This window comes from Lathyrus oleraceus, chromosome 1 (assembly GCF_024323335.1).
Source record: "Lathyrus oleraceus cultivar Zhongwan6 chromosome 1, CAAS_Psat_ZW6_1.0, whole genome shotgun sequence".
NCBI lineage: Eukaryota > Viridiplantae > Streptophyta > Magnoliopsida > Fabales > Fabaceae > Lathyrus > Lathyrus oleraceus.
Genome location: NC_066579.1, coordinates 107,157,415 through 107,178,796, shown reverse-complemented (window position 1 = coordinate 107,178,796; position 21,382 = coordinate 107,157,415). Strand labels below are relative to the sequence as shown.

The 21,382-nt window shown below is 40.7% G+C and overlaps 1 protein-coding gene across 1 annotated transcript in view; it reads right to left on the bottom strand.

Moving 5' to 3' along the window:
- LOC127094197 (uncharacterized) overlaps window positions 1-21,382 on the bottom strand; it is a 171,837-nt gene that overhangs the window by 58,607 nt on the left and 91,848 nt on the right. The gene's annotated exons all lie outside the window — the stretch shown is intronic.

Here is a 21,382-nt window from a genome sequence, read left to right as displayed (position 1 = left end):
AGCCAATCCAATTGGCGCCACCTCTTTAACTTAGAGAGAAAGTGCTAATTCATCCGGCGCCACCTCTTCAAAGTGGGGTAGTTTGAGAATTAAACTAAAAAGTGGATTATTTTGGATTTTTGTTTGAAAAAGTGGGTTATTTGAGTAAAAAATTCAAATGAAAACCTCTATCAATAGAACATGCACATATTTGAACATATACATATTTAAACCTATAATGAAAAAACCTCTATACTATGCTTAAAACAACCCATTAAAACTAGTTTTGTTGAAATTTATAAAAAGATAGGAAGACATTGACACAATGTGATTGGATGTTGTTTATTTCTTCTTATGGGAATGGTGTTTGGTCGATAAACACATATAATTTGAACAAAATTTATATTATGTAAGCTAACAATAAAAATATTAACTTAACAAATATAAATAAATACATGTATATGGATAAATTAAATATAAATTAACTAATAATGTAAATTGATTTATAAAAGAAAATTCAAATTAATATATACTTACGCGTGGTAAAATAGTTCCAAGTAACATTCTTTATTCTTATCAACCAACTTATTTTGGATGTACATCTTGATAGCATTTTCTCCCTTTTGTTGAAATTGAATAATGAATGGGTCTAAAAAATAATACTTTCTTAACTTCCTTTCAATGCACATCTCATGCATGGACCTAAAAGTTAATGCAAAAGTAAAGTCTTGATGTTAAAGTATGAGAACAATGAATATAAATTGAAATCATCCTAAAAATTGTACTTACGAGTATCACAATTGTAGTACGGTTATGTCCCACCAATCACATGCCTTCAAAAATTCCATAACACAACACTTATGAAGTATATAAGCTTGTTTTGGTTCATGTTTTAATTTAAACAAGTAGATATACGACATCTCCTCTATCATCCTTGATAGTATTTGCGTGTTATCTGATGGAGGTAGTGTGGTTTCAATATTATGTCATAGGGGCAGGACAACTACCTTTCATGCTTTCACCATCCATAACAACTTTCTCAATTACTTTCTCGGGTATGTCTAACTGATTTAAATTTGGATGGATGAGTACACCCATTGATTTCAATTGAGGCATCATAAGAACAACTGAAACACAATAATTTTTTTAATACACATACAATAAGACAATAAAAAAACTTAAATACACAAACAATAACCTCTCCCGCACCTCCTGCAACAACCTCTCCCGCTCATCTAGATGCACCTTTTCACGTTCTATCCGAGTCTGCTTCTCCATTGCCTCCTGAGTCCATTTCTCCCACTCCTACAAGGGCCGCTTCTTCCTTCTTGTTTTTGATGAACCAAATACTGAACAACCATTCACCGAACCAATTCTCACACCACCATTGAAAGCATATCTCATTATCAACAACTCAGACCACCTCGATGGGCAAATCAATTCCCACGCACTCTCCGGACTTTCCTCCACAAACATCATGCACATCATCAGTAAAATCACCAAACCTTCAATTACAATGCTCATCGATGGAGGAAGCTGTAAGACCCCAATTTTGATCCTAAGATCCCTCATGCAATTTCATCATATGCATTAGCATTAGGATCACACCTTGGCATCCTCCTTACCCCTCTTTGATTGGGTTTGTTTTGGGAGAGATCACCAAGCACCATGTTATTATATCATACTTGTATATTATCATTTTACTAACCAAAATACCAAAACTATGTCTTTGTATGTGCCTAACTTTTTGTAGGTATGACATGATCCTCATTGATCTATCAAGTTCACATCTAGGGTTTAAGACCCTCATGGCTAAGAGCAAAACCAAGGATTGATTCACAATGTCTCAAAGCATCATATATGAGTCCCATTGATCTCTACATGTTTTATTGATCAAGTATTCTTCAAGATTTTGGAGGTGATTTGCCTTGAAACCCTATTTTGACTAGGTATCTTGAGTAACTTCTCCAACAAGCTATCTCACCAATTGATCAAATTTCTCAAGGGACACTTCAAAAATTCATCATCTTATGCATATATGATCTACCATGAGCCTAAAAAGTCAAGAGAATTGAAGGTTAGCAAGTTGGTTGATGGTGGTTGGCTAGATGAATTCATCTGATCAAAACTGGGTCTCCCTAGACCCTATCTCCTACAATTTTTACCATATGGAAATGATTCCAAGAGAAAAGTTAGTCTAAATGACATTCCAAACAACTTTCATGTTGAGACCTAGATCTAGTTGTTCTTGGAAAATCATTTTCTATGTTGAAACATTATAGGTCATTTTGTCTAAACCCTAATTTGAAAGTCAACTTCCCAAGGCCATAACTTGCTCAATTTTTATGATACTAAATATTTCCAAGTTTCACAATTAAATTCAATATGTCTACTTCAACTTTTATGTTTTGAGTGAGTTCTAATTCAACTTTTATGAGCATGTGATATGAGGATACATTATAGGTCATTTTTGACCTATACCATTGAACAAGTGATCTTATCCAAACTTCAAAAATGCATAACTCTATCATTCTAAATCCAAATGACATGAAATTGGTTACCATTTTGAATTTATTTGAAAGAGCTATAACTTTAATGAAGACACTTTTCTCATTTGAAGCTCACATAAAAAGTTAAGCAAGGTGGAATATTGAGATATATGATTTGACACTTAGAAAAATTTTCAACATGTTGAAATTTCCAAACTTCCACCTCAAAATTCATCATGATCCAAGCTCAAAATGGAAAAGTCTTCAACATCAAACTTGTTCCCCTTGATCTAAGCTTTCCAAAGAACCCAAGTTCATGCATTTTGGATGAGATTTGCTAGGTCTACTCATGGCTTTAATAGAGCTACCCATCGGTCAGATCTTTTCAACTCTTAACTTTTAATTTTGTGCATAGGATTAATCTCTTCATCTCCTCCCCATTTCTTTAATTTCAAAATTTCTCCCTCCTTTCAAAAACTTCTTTGTTTGAACTTGTTATTTTCTAAATTTTGACCACTTTGCAAACTAGAAACTTTGACCTTATGCCATTGCATTTTCAAACTTCTTTTCTTAATCAAACTTGTAAATGGACTTAACTATACTTGACCTAAACTTTCAAAAGCCAAAAAAAGAACTAACTCGTTCAAATCATTTTTAGGCCTTTGTGCCTTTCAAACTTAATTTTTGTTAAAAGCAATGCACCCACTTTGAAATTTGTATCACGAACTACGAGGTTTTGATCCCTCGTTCATATGTTGGTACGTAGGCACAAGTTTGAAGGTCTTGTCAAACACAAAAAATATAATTAATGAATTCTTTTACATATGCACACAAAAAGGGCTCCCTAGTAGTACCTAGGACACTTTGGGCGCTAACACCTTCCCTCTGTGTAACCAACCCCCTTACCTGTAATCTCTCACATTTTATTAGTTTTGATTTGAAAACTTCTTACTTTTGGGTTTTGTTCGTACTTTTTCCCTTTTCCCTTGGAAACAATAAAAGCGCGGTGACGACTCTTATTATTTGATGTCTTGCTTATCCATAGCTTGATGATCATGAATTTACCGCTACAAAAGCACTCATAACTTCATTCAAAGTTGCATGGCTAAAATTTTGAACTTACCATATCTCCTTGTGAACACACTTAAAGTCATGGTAGGTAACGATAACCTACTTGAATATCATAGTATTTGCAATGACGTGGAATTGACCCTCAAATAACACCCATTCACTATGAACTTCTATGTTCTCTTACTCAGTTGAGCAGATATCATACTCGGAGCCCCATGGCTTAAATCTATATGCCCAATATTAATGGACTATTCCTCTCCCACTCTTTTTTTTACTTATAACAATGAACCCATTTTACTTAAAGCAGATGCATCCCAAAGCCCAACAACTATATTGGCCCAACAAATAAAACGTTATGTCCAAACCCATGCTTCCTCTTAACTATTTCATATCCAAATAATCCAACCTACTAACCTAATAGGTGTTCAACTAGAACCATCCAAAATACATGTTATGGTTAATTAGACACAACCAAACTCTCTCAAATCCCTCAGTGGATTCCTTGGCCTTACAGGGTTCTACGGGAAATTCTTCAAATGATGCACCTATATTGTTGTGCCCTTTATTGCCCTATTATGCAAAGACGTGTTCATATGGTTTTATGATGCTTAATTAGAATTCGAAAAACTCAAATCGGCAATGACACAAACCTTAACCCTAGCCTTACTCGACTTCCCAATACCATTTGACAGAGAAACTGATGCTTATGGTATAACTATAGGCGTCGTTATAATGCAACGATCTCACCTTATAACATTCTTCAGCTAACCTTTTTGCAACAAATTACAATGATCATAAGCCTATGTTAGGGAGTTGCACGCAATTACCTTAGCCATCAAGAAATAACGACAATAATTTTTGGGGTACCAATTTACCATCTTTACTGACCACAAAAGTCTCAAGGACCTCCTTTCCCAAGTAATCCAAACCCTTGAGTAACACACATATCTATCCAAACTCCTTATCTACGATTACTCAATTCAATAAAAAATAGGGAAAAGTAAGGTAGTCATTGACATCATCTCATGACCTCTAGAAGGATCAAGTACACATCTCTCTTTCTCTATTCCTCACTTTCTTTTCCTGGACCATGTTCGCCTCTCTCGACAAAACAGCCAAGCATTTCACGAATAACTTACAAATTCAAAAAACCCATCATCATTTCGAAACTACAAAATACACCAAGGTCTTATCCTATACAAAAATCATATCTGGATAGGCCACCAAAGCCCTTTATGTAACCAATTATTAGACGAGTTCCACTCTACACCATTATGGTGACACATGGGCATCACCACAACTCTCACAAGGCTCGAGTCCAACTTTTTTCGGTATGGACTTAGGAAGACTGTGCAAACATTTATCATCAACTTCCCCAAATGCCAAAAAACCAAACACCTCACCAAGAAACCAATAGGGTTCCTCCAACCCCTTTCAATACCAACAACCCTATGGGAAGACCTCTCTCTTGATTTCATCACAAGACTACCTACCTCAAAAGGATTTTCAACGGTCCTTGTAACACCTTAAACCCCGAAAAATCTTATTTAGAGAAAATCATAAAAAATACTTATTTATCCAGCAAGGGTGTCACATCTCTCTCATAAAAGATCCTTCTAAAAAATTTTAGAATAAAACAACAGAAACTCAAAAACATGCTCAACTTAGATATCTTATAATTAACATAACTCATTATCAACCATAAGGGAATTAATCCAACAATCTCAGAAACACAAGAAAATCAAAGTTATCCCGTCCTAATGTTACATATAAGAGAGACACACATGAATACTAAAACATAACTTGAAACAATAAATAAAGAAGAAGGCAATCTACGCCATTCCATAACATAGAAACAACTAATGCTCCTCTACCTGAGTATCTGCAACACTAACATAACAAAAAAACACAAACAAACAAATAGGGGTGATAATACATTGGCAAATGTTATTGGTGAATAAACAGTTAGGATAGCTTCAACAACAATATTTAGCAACCATATAAATTAGTTCACAAACATAGAACAATCACATATGCAACTTGGTGTAATGCAATATGACTCATTTATACTATCTTAACATGCATGTTGTATCAAGTTTTTGGTTTTCAGATTTATATTACCGATTGATCCACATCTTAGGTTCCTCATCTTGACCAACGATTTCACCAATGAATTTGAGACCCATATTTGGTTCCTCATCTAAACCAACGATTTCACCAAAGTCATGACTACCTCCAATAAACATGATGCATGAAATATAATAAACGACATTAATATACTACTCAATTATAGTGCCTCATCTAAACCAACAACTATGCCAATATCAGGACACCACTGTACTTCCTAATCTAAACTACTCATCTCAACAATACATATGTAATTACAGCTCATCAACATGCATATAATTATATATTTATTCAACATTACTCACCAACAAGAAAAATATTAACATATGTGCTCAACAATACTCATCAACAGAGTAAGCATATTATTACTCAAATATGCTCACCAACAGGGTAAGAAAATTATCATACATGCTCAACATTACTCATCAACAGGGTAACAATAATATTTTACAACACTCACATTCAATAGGGTTAACTCATAATCCATCATGCAACTAAATACATCACATTATTATTTACCTTCAAATCTAACATTGTCAAAAGGACTTTAAACTCATCAAATGACTCAGAACTCAACCTTGTTGATTCGACTTGATCAATCACATGATTAAAACTCTTTTTGTAAGAACAATAATTTGGTTCTGTAATATATCTCTAAGTTTTTATGATAACAAAGAATGAAACAATTTGGTACCCTAATAAATTTCTCTAAGTGTGCACATTTCTAAGGAAAAATGAATTTGATGAAAACAATATGTGACTACTAATGAAGTTTAGAACAACTGATCCAACAATGAAGAAATCATATATGAATTCGAGCAAGAACACTTCTGAAAGAATATTATACAAAATCTGACATTGAGGTTCAACATCTGAAGACTCTAAAGACTCTACATCTGAAGACTCTGAAGACTCTACATATGAAGACTCTGAAGACTCTACACCTGAAGACTCTGAACACTCTACATCTGAAGACTCTGAAGACTCTGAAGAATCTCTATCTGAAGACTGTTTAACACACATCTATCTGAATTCCATTCAACAAACAACTATCTGAAGACTACAAGTGTCTACTCAAAGACTCTAACTCCGCCCACTCTGATTCACGCTCAACAAAACATCTGACTCATGAAAATCAGAAACTTAATCAAGAAGTGTTCCAAGTATGGTACAAATCTCTATAAGGAAAGTATGGATTATACTCCAAGACTGTTATGGAAAGGACAATAAAATTAATGTCATTAAGTCCCATAATTGGCAAAGTATCTCCATTAATTTTCCTCTAACGGTACCATCTCAAAGTTCTATATAAAGGCCTCATCACTATCATACAAAAATACGAAGCAATTACACAAGAATTTTACAATACACTTCAATATATATACTTAATACCTTTTATTGTAAAATTCAGTAATCACACAAGAGTTGTTGCTCATAGTGTGATCATTGATCACTGTCCTTAATCGTGTTCATACTTCTTACCTAAAAGCACTAAGACAAACACTTGTATTACTTTAAAGTTGTTGATTTTCCTCAAGTGACTTGTTAAAATCTGTAGACTTTGAGAGGGCTAAGAGATTGTTGAACTCTTAGACGTTTTTGTAATCTATTAAGATTATTGGATTAAGTCCTTATTGAAGGTGAAATCACCTTGGCCGGGTGGACTCGAGTAGCTTTGATTTTCAAGCGAACCAGGATAAATTTCTTGTATTGTTAGCATTTACTTTCGTGTGTATGGTGTTGCAAAAGTTTTTAATTATTGTGAAAACAATTCAAACCCCCTTTTCTTGTTTTTCTCCACCTTCACTTTTATCATTAGTAACTATTAAGCTATTCAAGATTTATATCTTATTTACTGTTCATTTGTAAATACAATGATTAATGTAACACCCCGATAATAATATGATAATTATTTAAATTAAGTTAATAATATATTTATTAATTTAATTAGATAATTGGATTATTATTATTATTATTATTTTGGAATTATTGAATTATTATTATTATTGGAATAATAATATAATTTGGAAAATATATAAGTTGGAATAAGGAAAAAGAGTTTCATTTGGAAAATAAGGTTTTCACGTGAAACTCAGAGAAGCGGCTGAAAGAGGAAAAGGGCAAGAGGCAGAGCAAGAGGAAGAGGGTTGAAGAAGAGAAGAGCTTGGAGCTTAAAGATTCGCCGGATTAACTCAGGTAAGGGGGGTTTATCGTCGATTAATGGGTATTATGGGATAATATGTAATGGGTAGTGATAAACCGTTGAATTGACCCTAATTGGGATTGTGAATGCTGAAAATGATGTTGGATAAACTGTGTTAAAAACTGTAATTGAATCGATAATGGTGTGTGTCGTAATTTACTGGACGTATAGCTTTTTACGGAATTGGAATCGGAGGTCCGGAAGTCCTCCAATGGCGGAAAATGCGGAGAATTCTGCATTCTGCCTTGAGTTAGCGCAGGAACAGCTTCTGTCTTGCGTTAACCGGTTAACCCAGGGTGTTAACCGGTTAACACTGTTTTGAATTGTGAAAATTTGCTGTTTTGTCTGCGTTAACCGGTTAACCCAGGGTGTTAACCGGTTAACACTGTTGTGATTGCTGAAATATTGTTGTTTGTGCTGCGTTAACCGGTTAACCCAGGGCGTTAACCGGTTAACACTGTTAAGTTTTGGGACAGGAAGCGTGTTGTGCTGCGTTAACCGGTTAACCCAGGGCGTTAACCGGTTAACACTGTTGCAGAGTGGAAAATTGGTGTTTTAAATGTTGTGTGCCTATTTGGGGGTTGGCCTATGTTGGCCTATGATGTAACAGGAATTAATTCCCGCTGTTTTGAGCAGTATAGGTATTAGTAGAGTGTGCTAATACTGTGTTTAATTATTTGACATGATATGATGTGTTGATACATGCGTTGATGATGTATGATGATATGCATAATGCTGTGAATGTATATATTATGCATGTATTTGTGAATGGACTGTTGTATGGCTTAGAGTGTGAGCATATGTCCATTGTGGATTGTTGTTGATGTTGCATTGCTAGATGATTAGCGTGCATAGCATAGCCTTGGGCCTGTAGCTAATTCCCATGGTGAGGAATTAGTGAGTGAATCATTTTGGATTTGTTGTTGATGGTTGCATGCTAGATGATTAGTGTGCATAGCATAGCCTTCGGGGCTGTAGCTAATTCCCATGGTGAGGAATTAGTGAGTGAGTCATTAGATCTCAAATGAGTGGGACTAGTGAGCTTAGTAGCCGTATCTGGATTTGATCGGTGAGCTTGAACTATATGTTCAAGAATAGTCGGTACCGCATGTGTGGAGTCTCATTGCATAAATTATGTATGGCGTATAATATGAATGGATGTATTCCAATATTATACGTGTGTGGTGTTGCTATTGAGTATGAATATGAGTTGTATTGGTGTTGAGTATGATGTTTTAGTTGGTGTGCCGTTACTGAATGTGCGAATACGATTAGGGTGATTAATGTGTTAAATTACTTAACATGACATTATATTCTATAATGCTTATTATATCGATTGAGGAACTCACCCTTACAACTATTTTTCAGGTAACGAGCAATGAGTTGAGTAGAAGCTAATACTTGGAGTCTAGTGTAGTCTCCTTAGTGGGTCATGCTCTGATAGATGTAACATCGGGATGGGATGTTTTGAATATTTTATTGATTGGTCGTGAACCATTTTACATGTAATATGTTACATGTTTTGAATGATAATTTGATCTCTATCCGCTGCGTATTATGCAACTGTTTTATTTGATAAATAAATGAGCCTGACAAGCTACTTTGATGAATAGTGTGAAATGTTGTGTGACACCCTTGGATGCATAATTACTCTGATTTATATATGTTGTTATTTTTAAATTAAATATTTGGGGTATTTTAGAAGGGTGTTACATTAGTGGTATCAGAGCATAGTCGGTCGAGTCGAGTCGTAATTATTCTGTTTCCCCTGTACGGTATAGGTGTTGTGTAACCCTATCAGTACTCATTGTTTTAGTTTGTTTGGGTTTTCAGAATAGAGATGGCTGGAAGAGGTAGAGATGATGCTGCGATTGCTGAGGCTCTGGGTATGCTAGCTGGAGTACTTGGAGGAAATCCGAATGTTGTGGGAATGGGAGTTGCTTGTCAACTGAGTGAGTTCCAGAAGAACAATCCTCCAATGTTCAAGGGAGCATACGATCCAGATGGTGCTCAGAAGTGGTTGAAGGAGATCGAGACGATCTTCCGAGTGACTGAGTGTGCCGATAACCAGAAGGTCAGGTTCGGTACGCATATGCTGTCAGAAGAAGCAGATGATTGGTGGGTTGCTACCCGCACTGAGTTGGAATCTGCTGGGAATCCTGAGATCACTTGGGCGGTGTTCAGAGAGAGATTTCTGAGGAAGTATTTTCCAGAGGATGTCAGAGGAAAGAAAGAGATAGAGTTCTTGGAATTGAAGCAGGGTAACAAGTCTGTTACTGAGTATGCTGCTAAGTTCACAGAGCTGTCAAAGTATTATACTCCCTATAATGAGGCTGCTGGAGAATTTTCGAAATGTGTGAAGTTTGAGAACGGGTTGCGTCCTGAGATCAAGCAGGCTATTGGATATCAGCGGATCAGAGTGTTTTCTGACTTGGTTGACTGTTGCAGGATTTTTGAACAGGATTCCAAAGCCAGAGCAGAGAGCTATCAACAGAGAGTTGATAGGAAAGGCAAGAATCAGAATGATCGTGGAAAACCGTATGCAGCTGGCAAAGGTTTCCAGAAGCAGAGTGGGATGAAGAGGCCTAGTGGGGGAGACTCTAGTGCCCCTGCTAAGTGTTATAGATGTGGTCGGGCTGGACATCGTGTCCATGAGTGTACCAGTGCCGAGATGAAGTGTTTCAAGTGTGGAAAAGGTGGTCATTTGGCTGCAGAGTGTCGGTTGAAGACTGTAACTTGTTTCAACTGTGGAGAGTTGGGTCATATCAGTCCACAGTGTCCTAAGCCGAAGAAAGAGAATCAGTCAGGAGGCAAGGTCTTTGCTTTATCGGGTTCTGAGACTTCTGCAGATGATCGTTTGATCAGAGGTACGTGTTATATAAATGGTTTTCCTCTTGTAGCTATTATTGACACCGGTGCTACTCATTCCTTTATATCTTTGGATTGTGCTGTGAAACTTAAGTTAGAGATATCTGAGATGTATGGTAGTATGGTGATTGATACTCCTGCAAAGGGTTCAGTGACTACTACTTCAGTTTGCTTGAGCTGTCCTTTGAGTATTTTTGGTAGAGATTTTGGGATAGACCTTGTGTGTCTTCCACTAGTGCAGATTGACGTTATCTTGGGTATGAACTGGTTGGTGTTTAACCGAGTTTCTATCAACTGTTTTGATAAGACTGTGATATTTCCTGAGATTGAAGAAGGAAAGAGTTTGTTTCTATCAGCCAGGCAGGTGAATGAGGAAGTAGCAGATGGGGCAGAGTTGTTTATGCTGTTAGCGACTTTAGAGGCTAAAGATAAACTGGCGATTTGTGATCTAGCCGTGGTGTGTGATTTTCCTGATGTGTTTCCAGGAGAAGTGAATGAATTACCGCCAGAGCGTGAAGTTGAGTTCTCGATTGATTTGGTACCTGGTACTAGGCCGATATCGATGGCTCCGTATCGTATGTCTGCTGTTGAGTTAGCTGAATTGAAGAGTCAGCTGGAAGATCAGTTGGATAAGAAATTTATTCGTCCGAGTGTGTCACCGTGGGGTGCACCAGTGTTGTTGGTTAAGAAGAAAGAAGGTACTATGAGGTTGTGTGTGGACTACAGGCAACTGAATAAAGTGACGATCAAGAATCGGTATCCTTTGCCGAGGATTGATGACTTGATGGATCAGTTGGTTGGTGCGAGTGTGTTCAGCAAGATAGATTTGAGATCTGGGTATCATCAGATACGTGTGAAAACTGAGGATATTCAGAAGACTGCTTTCAGAACAAGGTATGGACATTATGAGTATTCTGTAATGCCTTTTGGTGTGACTAATGCGCCTGGAGTATTTATGGAGTACATGAATAGGATTTTCCATCCGTTCCTAGATAAGTTTGTTGTGGTGTTTATTGATGACATTTTGGTGTATTCGAAATCTGAAGAAGAGCATGCTGAGCATTTGAGAGTGGTTTTAGAAGTTCTACGAGAAAAGAAGTTATTTGCTAAACTCTCTAAATGTGAATTTTGGTTAGAAGAGGTTAGTTTTCTTGGTCATGTGATTTCAAGAGGTGGTGTTGCTGTGGATCCTTCTAAGATAGAAGCGGTATCTAAGTGGTGCCCCTATTCAATCAACTGGGAACCCGAATGGATGAGAGCAACGGCTGTCAGACTTTCAGGGTAAACAGGGATTGAATACCAAGAACCGTAGAAATTTGCACACTGCTGGGTATGATTTTCTGTTGTTTTTTTCCTTTTCTATCTTCTCTTCAAAAGCACAACCACATCCAGACATCGACACACGATGACTGGGATCAGAAATCTCAACTAGATGCCAGCGGACAACTAGGAAAAACTCAACGTTTACCAAGACCAACGGAGAGGTAAATCAACTCTACTGGGGATAACCAGGAAAGGATACAACCATACGTCAGCGGACGTAATGGGAAAAACTCGACGTTTACCGAAACCAACGGAGAGGTAACCAGACATCATAGGATGAAAGGCGGGGATAGTGATACAACCATGCGTCAGCGGACGAAATGGGAAAAACTCAACGTTTACCGAAACCAACGGAGAGGTAACCAATCATTAAGGAATGATTGGAAGGAGAGATACAACCATACGTCAGCGGACGTAATGAGAAAAACTCAACGTTTACCAAAACCAACGGAGAGGTAACCAATCATTAATGAATGAATGGAAAGAGAGATACAACCATACGTTAGCGGACGTAATGGGAAAAACTCAACGTTTACCAAGACCAACGGAGAGGTAACCAGACATCATAGGATGAATGGGAAGACTCGACCAGACGTCATAGGACGAAAGGGAGACTCAACGTTTATCGACACCAACGGAGAAGGAGGAAACTCAGCCAGACGTCATAGGACGAAAGGGAGACTCAACGTTTATCGACACCAACGGAGAAGGAGAAAACTCAACCAGACGTCATAGGACGAAAGGGAGACTCAACGTTTATCGACACCAACGGAGAAGGAGAAAACTCAGCCAGACGTCATAGGACGAAAGGGAGACTCAACGTTTATCGACACCAACGGAGAAGGAGAAAACTCAGCCAGACGTCATAGGACGAAAGGGAGACTCAACGTTTATCGACACCAACGGAGAAGGAGAAAACTCAGCCAGACGTCATAGGACGAAAGGGAGACTCAACGTTTATCGACACCAACGGAGAAGGAGAAAACTCAGCCAGACGTCATAGGACGAAAGGGAGACTCAACGTTTATCGACACCAACGGAGAAGGAGAAAACTCAACCAGACGTCATAGGACGAAAGGGAGACCACGACCGGACACCAAATAGGACGTCTACTAGGGATTCTGGCTGGGAAATCAACCAGACATTAATGAATGACTGGGAATAGGGTATACAATCAGACGTCATCGGACGAATGAGAAAAACACAACGTTTATCGAAACCAACGGGGAGGTAAATCCACTTAGGGAAGGGTACAACTAGACGTCATAGGACGAATAGGAAACACTCGACGTTTATCGACACCAACGGAGAGGAGAGAACTCTGAGGGGAATCATATGGTATTACCAAATGATCTGTAGGGAATAAGCAACTAGACGTCATCGGACGCATAGGAAAAACTCGACGTTTATCGACACCAACGGAGAGGAGGAATCTTCTGGGGACGACCCTGTGGGGAAAGATATCAACTATACGCCAACGGACGCATAGGAAAAACTCGACGTTTATCGACACCAACGGAGAGGAGGAAACTCTGCTGGGGAGAGAGAACACAACCAAATCATCAACGGATAATTGGGAAAAACTCGATGTTTATCGACACCAACGGAGAGGAGGAATCTTCTAGGGAGAGCGAACACAACCAAATCATCAACGGATAATTGGGAAAAACTCGACGTTTATCTACACCAACGGAGAGGAGGAATCTTCTAGGGAGAGCGAACACAACCAAATCATCAACGGATAATTGGGAAAAACTCGACGTTTATCGACACCAACGGAGAGGAGGAAAGCTTCACTAGGGAAGAAAGACGACATTACGAACATCGAAAGATGATGTTTACCGACATCAAAAGAAGACCAGACACTACGCATGACTGGGAAAGCACCGAAAGATGGTGTTTACCGACGCCAAAGAAGAACACACGCGGGTGCTGACGGGAGACTGCCATTTGCATGTCTAGGCAAGGCTACACACTTGCAGGGGATCTCACTGGGGAACAAGGTCACTACAGCGAGCAAACAGGAAGGAACACCACAGATACCGGGTTGTAGGTATGAAAAAGGTGATCGACCAAAGCGTGAATTGGTTTGTGTTCAAAAACACTCAACATCCTGAAGAGGGCTAGAAAAGCAGTCTTGTTAAAGGATGGACATTCGATTCCACAAGGAATACGAATCTTACTCTGCTGGAGAAAGCAATCAAAAGACTGACCAGAGAGTGCATGAGATATATCATCTATAGCCGTCGAAACGTAGATAACATACTCGCATGGAAGATTATCCATAACCGGATTGGAGGTTGTTAGATGGATAGATCGACCGACATCATCCTGAAGAGAGCAAAGGCAAACTTGTTAAAGGATGGACATTCGATTCCGAACAAAGGAATACGAATCTTACTCAACTGGGGAGGACGACTTCGACCCAAGAGCGCATGAGACGTATTATCTATAGCCGTCAAAACGTAGATAATACACTCGCATGGAAGATTATCCATAACCGGGTTGAGGTTGTTAAATGGATAGATCGACCGACAAGAAAGGCATCGGGGTACCAGACTGGGTATGCAAAGATGACCAATCAAAAGGGGATAAAATTGCTTACTCGGAGCAAGCATCCAAAAGGAAGGGGAAGACCCACTGGGGACAATACTGCTTGATCAAGGCAAGTATCCAGAGGGGACAAGACTATCAATACCGCCAACTGGGTACTGATAACTGCAAAGAGGGGATTACATTGGCCGGTTTGTAGGCAGAAAACCAAGGAAAAGTAACCGTCATCAACTAGGATGAGCACAAAGGGTCAACTCCACCAAGGGGAGAACGTGGGATTTTACAACTACCAGCTTGTAGGTAGAAAACCATAAAGATAGGACTTACAACTACCGGATTATAGGTAGAAGCCAACAAACAGAATGAACCACAAAGGTTACCTCTGCTAGGGGATGAAAGTGGGATTTTACAACTACCGGGTTGTAGGTAGAAAACCACAAAGATAGGACTTACAACTACCGGGTTGTAGGTAGAAGCCCAAAAATTCCGCTGAGGATAAGATGAATGAGTGCCGGTTAGTGAGCAACTATTCATTTATGCCCCAGGGAAAAACAGGAGACAGCCACAAGGAAGCCAATTCAGGATCGATCCAAAAAGGCAAACTGAACCAAGACATCCTAATGAGGAAAGAACTCACTAGGGAAAACCCATCCCAAGGGGAGGGAACGGAAACAACCGTCATCCACGAGGACACAACTCGTGGGGAGCGCAGAAGGAAATGACAGACATTTTCTGCTTAAAGGGTCAACTCTACATGGAGAGATCAGACACCCCCACATCTGCTAAGGAAAAAGATCCAAGCTGGCAAGATGCTACCAATTGGGGAGTAACAATGATGGGGATACCCCCTCACTTGCGGGGTCACTTGTTGGGAAAACACCTCTCTCAACCCTGCTGGGGAACCCAATTCTGAAATCGATCCAAGCGATGCTAAACTCTTTCCAACAACCCATTCTTGGTCAATTCACCACGGCCTCGGGCTAATGGATATGCTTGCAATGCAGATGCATGAGTTTTTTTTAGCGTAATGCCCCATGATTATGGAAATGCCACGCACTAATGATGCAATATGTTATGCTTATCTACATGATGAATGCATAAACACGCGTCTCCTCCAGAGACAACACTGAGGAACTCCAGGAACTGCACTGAGGATCTCATTACCACGTCAACTTCCACCCTGCTGGGGAAAGACAAACCTTGCTGGGGATGATCTCCATCGAACCCGGACTTGCTTGGCGATTACCCTGCTAGGGGAGGCAACCCATGCTTGTCTCTACTGGGGATGATTCCACCGGACTCGGTCCGCTTGGGAACCTTGCTGGGGGAAAACCGACAACACAACTTCTGCTGGGAAGACAGCTTCAGACTTGGAAAACAATCACAACTCCGCTGGGGATACGGTAACCTTCAGGCTTGCTGAGGAAGCACTGATCTCGAATCTGCTAGGGAGATGACACTCTCAAACCCATTGGGGAAATACGGCCTATCGGACACGGGCCACCCTTCGATTCGTCGAACACTGGTGTTCATCATCCTACCACAGTGTTGACTTTCCGCTTTTGAGAACTCCCAGACTCATCTGGACTTTTCTGATCCATCACCTTGTATTCCCGACTCCTCCGTACTCTACGGGGATCGCACTCCTGGGATTATACAAACTTCCCAGTCCTCAGACTTTGAAGAGTCTTCTTGATTAAACCTTCCAGGATCGTCGTCCTTCTTTCGTCGTCCTTTCAACGTTCGTCTATCCCTTGCCCCTGGTTGGACTCCGTGGGGATCTTTTGTCAAAAGGCTCCATATCACTACTTGCCAGCGAATGAAGATATCTAACAGCACCTGCACAAGAGATTGTTAGATAAAAGCGTGCCCCAGGCGTGCCAACACTTCAACATCTTGGTCACTCAAACTTCCGAATAAGATTTCCAGATTTCAATCTTATAAGCATGCATCGGAAGGGACCTCCATGTTTCAAAATGCAAATATTCTTATCAAAACAAACGGATGTTTTCGTAATCAAAGCAGTAATGAAAACAAAAACAAAACTATTTGACTGAACACGTATTTTATTGACTGAAACACAAAGGATGGCTCAGAATCGAGCAACACACAGGAAGCAAACCCTGGAAAGAGGTGATTGCGCACAAAAGGAAAAAAAATCTACCCTAATGGCAATGTGAAACCATGATCTCATCGGGTTCCAACTCGGTTATACCCCATATGTCCTCAAGACTTTCCTCACCTTCTGTCTTCTGAACAAGACGCTTCCGATCGATCTCTGTCGGAGACTAGCCCAGTCATATCTCAAGCACAAACGATCATGCCGGACGCAGTTGTTCGTTTCAATCCCTCTTTTGCCTGGACCGCCCTTTTGGGTTTCAGTCCACCGGGATACCCTTTTTTGCCCAAGTCGCCCTTGTGGGGTTTTCGACTTGCCGGGTGTACAGTTTTTTCATTATCCCTAACTTTTGCCCGAACCTTTTTCTGATTTTTTCTTGGTTCGCCGGGATGCCCCTTTTTTGCCTGGACTCTTTCTTTTTTGTCCAGCGGGTCAATTTTTCACGAAGTATCTTTTAACTGCGTCCGCATCCGCAGGGGATGGAAAATCCTCATCATCCGTGGTCGTCAACAACAAGGCTCTGTCAGAGGAGACTTGTTTTTGACCACGAATGGACATTCATAACTGCTTATCCATTTGCCCCACGATCGTTAAGGAGGAAGGATCCTTTTCAACATCACATCTCTTCCATGCTACCCACGAGGTCCCATTTCTCGGTTAACAACACGCTTCATTTATTGGGTACAACTACCCCATGACAAGTAACTGTCGAACTCTTTTCTCAATCAGGCTCAACGCGTCATACCGAGTCCTCATCCACTCGCCCTTTTCTGACTTCTCATCCATCTGGACTCTCCACAATGAGATCTAGCCTCCAGCAGGCAATATCACTCCCATCCCATACTGAATGAGGAAGGTGTTGCCCCAGTAGATGCACGTATCGAAGTACGACACTCAGGATACCAACTTCGTACTCAGCCACCATCGTTGGTGCTTTCAACTGTTATCGGGGAAGCACTAGCTCATTCACTTTAAACTCTCCCCATCAGACATCAGAACCCGTTCGGATTCAGGGTCAGACCCCTCCTCCGGGATCGGTCACTCTCAATCTTTCGATTTGAGTACCTCGAGATGTCCTCATCAGGGACTTCAAACTTCCTTGGTTGAGAATCATCGATGGGTTGTTGGGCGAGATAACCATACAATACCCTCCTCTTGATTGCTTTCTGGGAGGTATACTGAATATCGTATTCAGTCGACACCATTTGCCCTCTCGCAACCCGTCCGTTCAACGCTATCTCCTCAAGCACATACTTGATCAGATCCATTTTGGACATCCACAAGGTGGTATGAACCAGCATACTGTCTCAGTCGGCGAACAGCCTATGCCAAAGTACATCAAGTTTTCTCGAGCAGTGAGTGTATTGTTTCACAGTCGATAAACTTTTTGCTTAGGTAAATTGCATGCTCTTTTCGACAAGACTAGTCATGCTGACCCACCACACACCTCCTAGACCCCTTGAGGGCTGTCAAGTACCAAATCAACATTTATTCCTTCCACGGGAGGCATTAGAATCGGAGGTTCCTGCAACTTATTCTTTTTTCATTTTTCCATGCCCCTTGGCAGTCATCATTCCACCTGACCATTGATTTCGTTCTCTTTTTTTTTTTCGGTTCAGGCGTCTCTAGTATTGTTTTTTTTTATGTTTTTTTTTTCTCTTTTTTTTTGTTCACAGGATCGTCCTCGATTCCTCTGATTTGCCCACAACAAGCCTCGGCAGCTCACCGGACAGCACTCCATAAGTGCACTGATTTAGACTCAACCTCAGTCTGAGTAGTTTCGATCTGGTCAAACAATTTGCCCCAGATCCACCGGATGCCCCCTCTTCTGCTTGGGACTTTGCCATCATGTCATCAACATGGCATTCAATTTCATGATGAGTCATATCATGAAACAAAGTCACCGCAGACCTTTGATCCGTGGCACCGGCCTTCTTCTTCACTAGAGGATAGTCTTCTCTCGATGGTAGCTCGTGCCCCACAACATGGGTATTCCACCCTGGTGTACCTTGATGCAACCAGGTGAAGATATCAACCTGCTCTTTCAACAGGGCTACCATTCAGTTCTCGACTTGCCTCTGAAGCGGCTTCAACTTTCATTTCCTTTCTGACCTCGGCGGTACTTGGGATTACCATCTTGACTCGCTCCTCGTGTGGTTGAATCACCTTCTCCTCTTGTTTCAACAACCTAGCTAATTCCAGCAGATCACAATCTTCTTCGCCTTTTTCTTCGGCATGATAGATTGGATTGTCGAAGTCATATAGAGGGGTAACCAAATTGTTATCGATGAGATCAGGAGGGTAATCACTTTTGTGGTTGGAACAAGACAAGTTCAAAAGAAAAACGAAAAACATTGCCATTTTTATTTTTTAAAACTGCAAAAAATGAAAAACAGGGAACACCGCTTTTGATCACAAAAACATCCATTTATTAGTGATGCAAAATGTTGCAAAATGAAACACATGAGGTGGCCCTTACAATGGACCAGTACGTTTCGGGCAAAACGTATGGCTTTCATGCAAACCAAATAAAAACAGAAATCCTACAGCTCAGGATGAGTGATAGTGGTGATTTTGGAGGCTTTCCAATTGCCTGGTACGCACGACTTTATCCACAGTTCGAGCTCGCGGTCACAGTCGATCTCTTCACTCACTGAACAAGCATGATCAGGATCCAGCATTCCTGCACTGACAAAGGTGTACGATGGACGACGTCCTCTGTTTGGTCTAGACGACTCTTGATCTGGCCGATAACCGATCCCAAACATGTCTGCCTTTACCGGTGTTGAGTGGATCCATCAGTTTGGATTTGTTGCCCCCTAGCAGGATGTTTGAGCAGACGAGCTATGCACACTAGCTGATACCTACAAAACAGCAAATGGGTTAGTATGACTCACACATGCAGCGTCTACCCGTACCAGGAATATTCTGTCCTTTGATTCCAGCATCACTGAGACAAATAATTTTTCATCAACAACATTCTGACATCTGGATATCTCTCAACCAGAATCTTAATCAAAAATGGACCCTGAATACGGACAGACATGGGTTGAATGCAGATGAATGCGAAATGAGACCGATGCAAATGCATGAATGCAGGTCACTGTGCCACCAAGTCATCTGAGGACCCATCAAATCTCTGGACCAGTCACAGTCATCGGGACTAAGTCACCATAAATCCGACTTGGGGAGTTCCGAAATAAACGGAACCGGAGATTACATTACTATCACAGGAACATCCACTGAACGGATGACAGCCAGATCCTCTGAACCGGTACTCTCAAATTCAACCCGGGGATCCGAAATAAACGGAACCCGTTGATAAACCACGGACACAACTCCGGCGTCCCAGAAATAAATGTCCATAATTCACAGTCACCATTAGTACCAAGAGTCACCAACCAGTCACCAACAAGTCAGCAACGGTACCTGTAATAATCAACCCCTCCCACTCACGGGTGTCATCTAGGCCAGGGTAAAGTCGAGAGAAACGCAGGATAAACAACCCTTTCAAGAATATCATCCTGTGCACACCAGATGTATGCACCGATAATACCCCATCAGAGTCTGAACTGCTCGTGATGTCAATGTTCCGCTAAGTGGCGCATACCACCCGCTTCCCATGAATCACTCTATTCCTAGGTTTCCTAGATTGCACTCATAGCCTGGGTATTGGGCCTTTTACCTCGAGTAACTCCCACCCCCAATCAGAGAAAACACAGCCAACACAACAGATGAAATAAATGAATGCAAACATTAATGCACACATGGAATGCAAACAATGAATAATGAATGCAATAAACAACACAGCAAAAAGCAACCAAAGCCCTAACCTAGAGAGCGCTAGGAGAGACTCTCTTAGGGAAGAAGGACCAGCACAGGTCAACTTCTCTAGTCTCCCCAGCAAAGTCGCCAGCTGTCGCATTACGCGAAAAACCGGCGGGAAAACAAGAACAACAGAGCCGCCACCGTGCGTTATTTATCCCCAAAGAGGGAAAGGAAACGCTCAGAGTAAACCTGGAAAAAGCATGGTCTCGCGACCAAAGAGAATGGGATCGGGAGTCGGTTATGCGAAGGGAAGGTATTAACACCCCTACGCATCCGTCGTACTCGACGGGATCCACGCACAATAGGAAGGGAAATGGTTGCTAAAACACTGCTCAAATAAACATCTATACAGGCTGAAAGAGACACAAGAAAACAGACAAGAATGACTCGGCAGGACATCGCGTCCTGGGCCTACTTAGTCTATCAGGCATAGACATCAGAGTCTAAGTAGTTCGAACAGGGGAAACGACACATGCTCGCTAGGATGTCGCATCCTATGCATACGTATCTCCTTTGGACGAAGGAGAATCAGAGCATTCGTAGCTCGGCAAACACGCACACAAACGAACACAGGCAAAGGCAAACGTGGAGCCTGAATGCCAACCACTGGACTTACATCAGCATCCGAACTAGAAAACACACACAAGAGGGCTAACATGGAGCCTGAATGCCAATCACTGGGCTTACATCAGCATCCGAACCAAAACACACGCACACGGGAACCCGAATGCCACTCGATGGACTTACATCAGCTTCCAAGCACACAACAAGACACAGGATGTGGAATGCCAATCGCTGGGCTTACATCCACCTCCTAACACC